This window comes from Somniosus microcephalus, chromosome 9 (assembly GCF_052327205.1).
Source record: "Somniosus microcephalus isolate GS21.2 chromosome 9, FLI_Smic_1.0, whole genome shotgun sequence".
Classification (NCBI taxonomy): domain Eukaryota; kingdom Metazoa; phylum Chordata; class Chondrichthyes; order Squaliformes; family Somniosidae; genus Somniosus; species Somniosus microcephalus.
The window spans coordinates 12521024-12529862 of record NC_140995.1 but is presented as its reverse complement, the minus strand read 5'-3'; the positions used below and the strand labels follow the sequence as shown (position 1 = coordinate 12529862).

The 8839-nt window shown below is 56.7% G+C and overlaps 1 protein-coding gene across 5 annotated transcripts in view; it reads left to right on the top strand.

The window, feature by feature from the left end:
• Window positions 1-884: 884 nt before the first annotated feature.
• rnf144ab (ring finger protein 144ab) overlaps window positions 885-8839 on the top strand; it is a 132358-nt gene continuing 124403 nt past the window's right edge. For 3 of the 5 annotated variants that reach the window (XR_015079472.1, XR_015079471.1, XM_085996371.1), the window contains exon 1: window positions 5069-5385. The gene's annotated coding sequence lies outside the window, so the exon portion shown is untranslated. Of the gene's footprint in view, window positions 976-5068; window positions 5386-8839 lie in introns of those variants that run through there. The other 2 variants (XM_085996372.1, XM_085996373.1) reach the window with 2 other exon arrangements.

Sequence of the window (8839 nt, the reverse complement as noted above, 5' to 3'; positions counted from 1 at the left end):
CTCAGCAACCGTTCACCCGCCGGCCCACTGGGAGCGGCCGCTCACTGCACGGGCTGCACCCCCTCCATCCATCACTCCATCCCTCCATCCTCACTCCATCCATCCAACCCTCCCTCCACCTCCTCCTCCTCCCTCCCTCCATCCCCCCCCCTCCAGCCTCACTCCATCCATCCATCCTCCTCCCTCCCTCCATCCATCCATCCCTCCTCTCACCCCTCCCCCCTCCATCCATCCCTCCTCCTCCCTCCCTCCATCCATCCCTCCTCCTCCCTCCCTCCATCCATCCCTCCTCCTCCCTCCCTCCATCCATCCCTCCTCCTCTCCCCTCCATCCCTCCTCCCTCCCTCCCTCCATCCATCCCTCCTCCTCTCCCCCTCCCTCCATCCATCCCTCCTCCTCTCCCCCTCCCACCCTCCATCCATCCCTCCTCCTCCCTCCATCCATCCATCCCTCCTCCCCATCCTCCTCCATCCCTCCTCCTCCCCCATCCCGCCTCATCCCCCCTCATCCATCCCTCCCTCCTCCATCCCATCCCTCCTCCTCTCCCCCTCCCTCCCTCCATCCCTCCTTCTCTCCCCCTCCCTCTTTCCATCCCATCCCTCCTTCTCTCACCCCTCCCTCCTCCATCCCATCCCTCCTCCTCCTCCCCTCCCTCCCTCCTTCTCTCCCGCTTCCTCTCTCCATCCCATCCCTCCTTCTCTCCCTCCATCCATCCCCCCTTCTCTCACCCCTCCCTCCTCCATCCCATCCCTCCTCCTCTCCCCCTCCCTCCCTCCTTCTCTCCCCCCTCTCTCCATCCCATCCCTCCTTCTCTCCCTCCATCCATCCCCTCCTTCTCTCACCCCTCCCTCCTCCATCCCATCCCTCCTTCTCTCCCCCTCCCTCTCTCCATCCCATCCCTCCTTCCTCTCCCTCCATCCATCCCTCCCTCCATCCATCCATTCCTCGATCCGGTGAAGATGTTTCCACTGATGGGTGAGATTAGAACGGCATCATCTTAGAATAAGGGGCTGCCTTTTCAAAACTGAGATGAGAGAAAACTTCTTCACTCAGAGGGTAGTAAATCTATGGAATTTGCTACCTCAGAGAGCTGTGGAAGCTGCGACATTAAATAAATTTAAAACGGAGATAGACAGTTTCCTAGCTGAATAAGGGAATTAGGGTTACGGGGAGAGGGCAGGAAGTGGACGTGAGTCTAGGTTCGGATCAGCCATGATCCTATTGAATGGTGGAGCAGGCCCAAGGGGCCGTATGGCCTACTCCTGCTCCTACTTCTTATGTCTTATGATCCCTTCTCTCCCTCCATCACTCCCCTTCTCCCCCTGCCCCTCATCCCTCCCTCTCCCTCCCTCCCTTCTCTCCCTCCATCCCATCCCTCCTCCTCCCCCCTCCATCCATCCCTCCCTCCCTCCACCTATCCCTTCCTCCCTCCCCTCTCCCTCCGTTATCTCCCTCCATCTCTCCCTTTCTCCCTCCCCCTCTCCCCCCTCCATCCCATCCTCCTCCTCCCCCCTCCATCCATCCCTCACTCCCTCCATCCATCCCTCCTTCTCTCCCCCTCCCCCTCCTCCATCCCTCCTCCTCCCCCCTCCATCCATCCCTCCCTCCCTCCAGCTATCCCTCCTTCTCTTCCCTCCTCCCTCCCTTCTCTCCCTCCATCCCTCCCTTTCTCCCTCCTTTCCCTCCCACCTTCTCCCTCTCCTCTCCCTCCCACCCTCTCCCTCCTCTCTCCCCTCCCTACCTCTCCCCTCCCTCCCTCCTCTCCAGTCCCGCCTCTCTCCCCTCCCGCCCCCTCATCGCCCCCCTCCTCTCCCCCTCCCCTCCCCCTCCCTCCCCCTCCCTCCTCTCCCCTCCCCTCCCTCCTCACCCTTCCATCCATCTTCTACTCTCCCTCCCCTCCTGCCTCCTCTCGCTCCTCCTCCTCTCCCTCCCTCATCCTCTCCCTTCCTCCTCCTCCTCCCCATTCATCACTCCTCCCCTCCTCCCTCCATCCATCCCTCCCTCCCTCCATCCATCTCTCCTCCTCCCTCCTCCATCCCATCCCTCCTCCTCCCCCTCCATCCATCCCTCCCTCCTTCTCTCCCTCCATCCATACCTCCTCCCTCTTCCTCCCTCCATCCATCCCTCCTTCTCTCCCCCTCCCTCTCGCCATCCCATCCCTCCTCCTCCCCCTCCCTCCATCCTCCCCCTCTCCCCTCCCTCCCTCCCTCTCCTCCCCCTCTCTCCTCCTTCCCCCTCTCTCCTCCCTCCCTCTCTCCTCCCCCTCTCCCTCTCTCCTCCCCCCTCTCCGCCCTCCTCCCCCTCTCTCCTCCCTCCTCCCCCTCTCTCCTCCCTCTCTCTCCTCCCCCTCTCTCCTCCTCCCCTCTCCTCCCTCTCTCTCCTCTCTCCTCCCTCTCCCCCTCTCTCCTCCCTCCTCCCCTCCCTCTCTCTCCTCCCCCTCTCTCCTCTCTCCTCCCCCTCTCTCCTCCTCTCTCTCCCTCTCTCCTCCCCCTCCCTCCTCCCCTCCCTCTCTCTCCTCCCTCCCTCTCTCTCCTCCCCCTCTCTCCTCCCTCCTCCTCCCCCTCTCTCTCCTCCCCCTCTCTCTCCCCCCCTCTCTCTCCTCCTCCCCCTCCAACCCCTCCCTCTCTCTCCTCCTCCCCTCTCTCCCCCCCTCTCTCCGCCCCCTCTCTCCTCCCCCCCTCTCTCCTCCTCCCCCTCTCTCCTCCTCCCCCTCTCTCCTCCTCCTCCCCCTCTCTCCCCCTCTCTCCTCCCTCCCTCTCTCTCCTCCCTCCCTCTCCCCTCCTCCCTCCCTCTCTCTCCTCCCTCTCTCTCCTCCCTCCCTCTCCCCTCCTCCCTCCCTCCTCCCTTCCCCCTCCCTCCTCCCTTCCCCCCTCCCTCCTCCCTTCCCCCCTCCCTCTCTCCTCCCCTCCTCTCCCCTCCTCTCTCTCCCCTCCTCCCTCCCTCTCTCTCTCTCCTCCTCCCTCTCTCTCTCCTCCCTCCCTCTCTCTCTCCTCCCCCCTCTCTCACCTCCCTCCCCCTCCCTCTCTCACCTCCCTCCCCCTCCCTCTCTCTCCCCTCCCTCTCTCTCTCCTCCCTCCCCCCTCCCTCTCTCCTCCTCCCTCCCTCCCCCTCTCCCCTCCCTCCCCCCTCCCTCTCTCTCTCCTCCCTCTCTCTCTCTCCTCCCTCCCTCTCTCTCCTCCCTCCCCCCTCCCTCTCTCTCTCCTCCCTCCCCCTCCCTCTCTCTCTCCTCCCTCCCCCCTCCCTCTCTCTCTCCTCCCTCCCCCCTCCCTCTCTCTCTCCTCCCTCCCCCTCCCTCCTCTCTCCTCCCTCCCCCTCCCTCTCTCTCTCCTCCCTCCCCCTCCCTCTCTCTCTCCTCCCTCCCCCTCCTCTCTCCTCCCTCCCCCCTCCCTCTCTCTCTCCTCCCTCTCTCTCTCCTCCCTCTCTCTCTCCTCCCTCCCCCCTCCCTCTCTCTCTCCCTCCCCCCTCCCTCTCTCTCTCCTCCCTCCCCTCTCCCTCTCTCTCTCCTCCCTCCCCCCTCCCTCTCTCTCTCCTCCCTCCCCCCTCCCCTCTCCTCTCTCCTTCCTCTCTCTCTCCTCCCCCCTCCCTCTCTCCTCCCTCCCCCCTCCCTCTCTCCTCCCTCCCCCCTCCCTCTCTCCTACCTCCCCCTCCCTCTCTCTCTCCTCCCTCTCTCTCCTCCCTCTCTCTCTCCTCCCTCCCCCCTCCCTCTCTCTCCTCCCTCCCCCCTCCCTCTCTCTCTCCTCCCTCCCCCCTCCCTCTCTCTCTCCTCCCTCCCCCCCTCCCCTCCCTCTCTCCTCCCTCCCCCCTCCCTCTCTCCTCCCCTCTCTCTCCTCCCTCCCCCCTCCCTCTCTCTCCTCCCTCCCCCCCTCCCTCCCTCTCTCTCCTCCCTCCCCCCTCCCTCTCTCTCCTCCCTCCCCCCCTCCCTCCCTCTCTCTCCTCCCTCCCCCCTCCCTCTCTCTCCTCCCTCCCCCCTCCCTCTCTCTCCTCCCTCCCCCTCCCTCTCTCTCCTCCCTCCCCCCTCCCTCCCTCCCCCCTCTCCTCCCTCCCTCCCTCTCTCCTCCCGCCTCCCTCCCTCTCCTCCCGCCCTCTCTCCTTCCTCCCTCCTCTCCCCTTCCTCCTCCCTCCCTCCCTCCCTCTCCCCTTCCTCCCTCTCCCCTCCCTCTCCCCTTCCTCCCTCTCCCCTTCCTCCCTCCTCCCTCTCCCCTTCCTCCTCCTCTCCCCTTCCTCCCTCCTCCCTCTCCCCTTCCTCCCTCCTCCCTCCTCCCTCTCCCCTTCCTCCCTCCTCCCTCTCCCCTTCCTCCCTCCTCCCTCTCCTCCTCCCTCTCTCTCCCTCCCTCCCTCTCCTCCCTCCCTCTCTCTCCTCCCTCCCTCTCCTCCCTCCCTCTCCTCCTCCCTCCCTCTCTCCTCCTCCCTCCCTCTCTCCTCCCTCCCTCTCTCTCCTCCCTCCCTCTCTCCTCCCCCTCCTCCCTCTCTCCTCCCCCTCCTCCCTCCCTCCTCCTCTCTCCTCCCCCTCCTCCCTCCCTCCTCCTCTCTCCTCCCCCTCCTCCCTCTCTCCTCCCCCTCCGCTCCCCCTCCTCCCTCTCTCTTTCCTCTCCTCCCCTCTCTTCTCCCTCCTCCCTCTCTCTCCCCTCCTCCCCCTCTCTCTCCTCCTCCCCCTCTCTCTCCTCCTCCCCCTCTCTCTCCTCCCTCCCTCTCTCCTCCCTCCCTCTCTTCCTCCCTCCTTCCGCTCTCTCCCCCCCTCCCTGCTCTCCTCCTCCCCCCCCTCTCTCTTCCTCCCCCTCTCCTCCCTCCCTCTCTCCTCCTCCCCCTCTCCTCCCTCCCTCTCTCCTCCTCCCCCTCTCCTCTCTCCTCCTCCCCCTCTCCTCCCTCCCTCTCTCCTCCTCCCCCTCTCCTCCCTCCCTCTCTCCTCCTCCCCCTCTCCTCCTCCTCTCTCCTCCCTCCCTCTCTCCTCCTCCCCTCTCCTCCCTCCCTCTCTCCTCCTCCCCCCTCCCTCTCTCCTCCTCCCCCCTCCCTCTCTCCTCCTCCCCCCTCCCTCTCTCCTCCTCCCCCTCTCCTCCCCCTCTCCCTCTCTCTCCTCCCTCCCTCTCTCCTCCCTCCCTCTCCTGTCCGATGCTGTCTCAGCTTTCATTGGCCGGGGCTGCAGCAAGCTCGGTCGGGGGTGGCGGGCTGGCGATGCTGGCAGTGACGCAGCCGGCCGCTGATGGAGTGCAGTCGGTGCTGGCCGATCAGCCCGGTGCCAACCTCTGTAGACAATAAGAGCGAGAGAGAGGGAGAAAAGAACTGGGCAAAGCAGACGGGAGAGGAAGAAGGGTAGGAAAAAAACGCTTTCCGGTGAGCTTCTGCCTCGATAGGTTTTTTTGGCAACTGAATCTAACCAAAGAGACAAAGGTGGGTCTTGCGTGTTATTTATATATTTTTCAAAACACAATGTGGGGTGCTGAGTTCGGGGAATCTGTAGTAATCCACGGCTCTGATTGCCCTTTATGCCATTAGCAACTTTGTCGCCGAAGCGGTCCGAAATGTGGCTCAATTTTCACCACGAATTGCCTAATTAATGCATCGTCTCCCACACACTGGGACTTTGTCCAGCCGGTCGAAGCTGCCTTTGCAACACGGCAGTTCCTTCCATAGCAGCGATATTTAGTTAATATTACAGTTAGGGGAACGTATAGGCCCAATTAGACACAAAGGAAATGCTGGCCAATATTTTAGGAGCAATATATACCCCCCCGCCCAGTGTCCATTGTCGCCCAACATTGGCAACTACATCTTAATTGTAACATCTGCCAAATGGCAGGGGTGGCGCGCATCAAATGGTAAGCAGATTACTTTGTAATCTTTCTCTCTCAGGAGGCTACATATTTCCATTAACCACCCCCCCCCCAAAAAAAAAAAATTGCACTGAGTGGCTATATACGGAATTGACTTAAACGTTGTAAAATTGATTCCATTTTTAGCCTTAAGTTGCACGCAAGGTGCCAGGTTGGGTAAATGCTTGTTAAAATCGAGCCTTTAGATGGCATACTTGCTAGGTCTTGCCTCCGCCATCCTAATCGTAGGTATTTACAGAAATAGCATTGCTAATTAATGCGTTTTTGACTTTAAAAAAAAAAATTATTTTGGTTTATACAAATGAAAGATTCATGGAAGATAACGTACTTTGTGTGTTGCTTGTTTTTTGTGCGGACTACTAAATTATTGTATATGATGACTTGTAGATCAATGTATATATTGAGTTTACGGCAGTATCTACCGGGTATGTTTTTACAATTTAATATTGATAAATGCACTTGCATGGAAGAAATGTACACTTAAGAATATAGTTTTGTACCTATTATGCAAAATTTGCTTTTCAAGGAGAGGTAATTATAGGCTGCAAATAAACCCTTAGTGTGGATTTTAATGTGTAAATTTATTCACATTGTTGCTATGCAGGTTTCGCTTTCTTTCATTTTAAAACAATTCCGCCCTAATATTCTGAAGGGAACTCAATCCTGCTAGGCTATGGTTCAACAGGCACCGATTGTCTTGAAGTACCTCATTCAAGCCATTATTCTTCAGGTGTGAGTCTCGACAGTAACAACAACTTGCTTTTACTCAGTCTTCAATGTAAAAAAAAAATCCCCATGTGCTTTATAAATGGAACTATATAAGAAACTGGCTCATGGAGGGAAAAGTTAGAATGGGTGACGGAAGGCGTAGTCAGAAAGATGGGCCCCTGAAGGTGGCAGGACACATTGAGAGAGTGGTTAGCAAAGCATATGTATGGGAACTTGAGCTTCATAAATAGAGGCATTGAGTACAAAAAGTAGAGACGTTATGCTGAACCTTTATAAAGCGCTGGTTAGGCCACAACTGGGGTATTGCGTCCAGTTCTGGTCACCACACTTTAGGAAGGATGTGAAGACCCTTGAGAGGGTGCAGAGGAGATTTACCAGAATGGTTCTGGGGATGGGGGAGCTTAGCTACAAGGACAGGTTGGAGAAGCTGGATTTGTTTTCATTAGAGCAAAGGAGGTTGAGGGGTGATTTGATAGAGGTGTACAAGATTATGACGGGTTTGGATAGGCTAGACGGGGAAAGGCTGTTCCCACTAGTTGATGGTACAAGGACTAGGGGACACAGATTTAAGGTTTTGGGCAAGAGATACAGGGGGGGATGTGAGGAAAAACTTTTTTACGCAGCGAGTGGTGAGGACCTGGAACTCGCTGCCGACGGAAGTGGTGGAAGCGGAGACACTCAATGTTTTCAAGGGGAGACTGGATAGGCACTTGAGGGAAATAAACTTGCAGGGCTACGGGGATAGAGTGGGGGGAATGGGACTGACTGGATTGCTCTACAGAGAGCCGGCACGGACTCGATGGGCCGAATGGCCTCCTTCTGTGCCGCTATGACTCTATGGATTTTGAGAAGGTGAGAGAAGTGGACAGACTGGAGGGGTTCAGGTTGGGAGTTTGAGAGTCGGTCCAAGGTCGCAGGAGGTTGTGCCACTGATTTTGGGGTGATTGCACAAGAGACCAGAGTTAAAAGACTGAAAGGTGTGGGAAGAGATACAAGACTGGAGGAGGTTGGTTTAGGGTGTGGTGAGACTGTGGGGGGGGGGGGGTGGATTTGAAGATGAGGATGAGAATTTTAAATTTAGCTCAATGGAAACAGAGAACCAAAATAGGAGGGCTTTAACGTGTTTAAATTCTTACCATTTACAATCTTGTAGATGCTAATACCCTGTTAGTACCTGCTGACATCAGTAAAGTGCATTGAGTAATGCTCCCTCGATCATGCCGGACATGGTTTACAGACCATACACAGTCAGGTGCTCTGACTGATTTGGGAGCTCAGTGCACCATTCTGCATTCACTAACAAGCATGTCATGCATCATTAATATGCAGCGGTGCTCTGAATCGTAGAGACAGCCTGTGCAGCTATTATAATTTGGCCATGCAAATATTATACCTAGCTACTGTTGCATCATTCAGTGATCCTCAGACTCCGAATTGTGCTGGCAGGAAGGTGTAAATGAGCTCATTGAGTTGCTTGGGATGTTGTTGGTACAAGGTGGCAGACTCGAGTTAGACTGGGATGAGCGCGATCAGGTCCTTTACATTTCGCGGTTCTGCAATGGCACGTTCTTGCTGCGTTTACACTGTTGCGATCTGTAAATGTTAGCAGGAAACCCTAATAACAAGAATGCAAACTGGATTGTAAAGCCTCTTTATGTTATAATTGGCGTCTCGGGAGAGTGGCATTCAAACAGACCTCTTGTGTTTCGTGCTCTCCCGTTTACATTAGCTACTGTTGCCGTTTCAAATCAAAGCTTGGAATCCGTTTAATTTTAAACACAGACCCATGTATCTGCGATTTTTAAAGCTGCACATGCGTGGCGGGTTGTAGTAAGAGGACAAATTATTGCTCCATTTTACTTGGCCTATCCATATTCTCTCATTTTAATATCATTTGGTTTACCAGGGGCCAGAAAGCAATGCAGAGTCAGTTTGGATGCTTGGGTCATGACTTTTGGAACTGATTTTGCATGTTTGATGGAACAGAACAGCAGACACTTAACCTGATAGCAGATTGCAAAACCCATGCAAATCTGGGTTTACAATATCATTGACTGTGAAGTGCTTTGGGAGGTCCTGAGACACTATATAAATGCACACTATTTTTCTTTTTCCTTTTTGTGGCTCTGCTTTCATAAAGGCAAGTTGAAGAAAGCTGATCCAGAAAACAGCACTGAATTGGTCAGAGTGAATGATCCATCTCGGCCTCCTCCTGAGGTCTCCACTATCACTGATGCCAGGCTTCAGCTAATTTGATTCACTCCACATGATAACAAGAAATG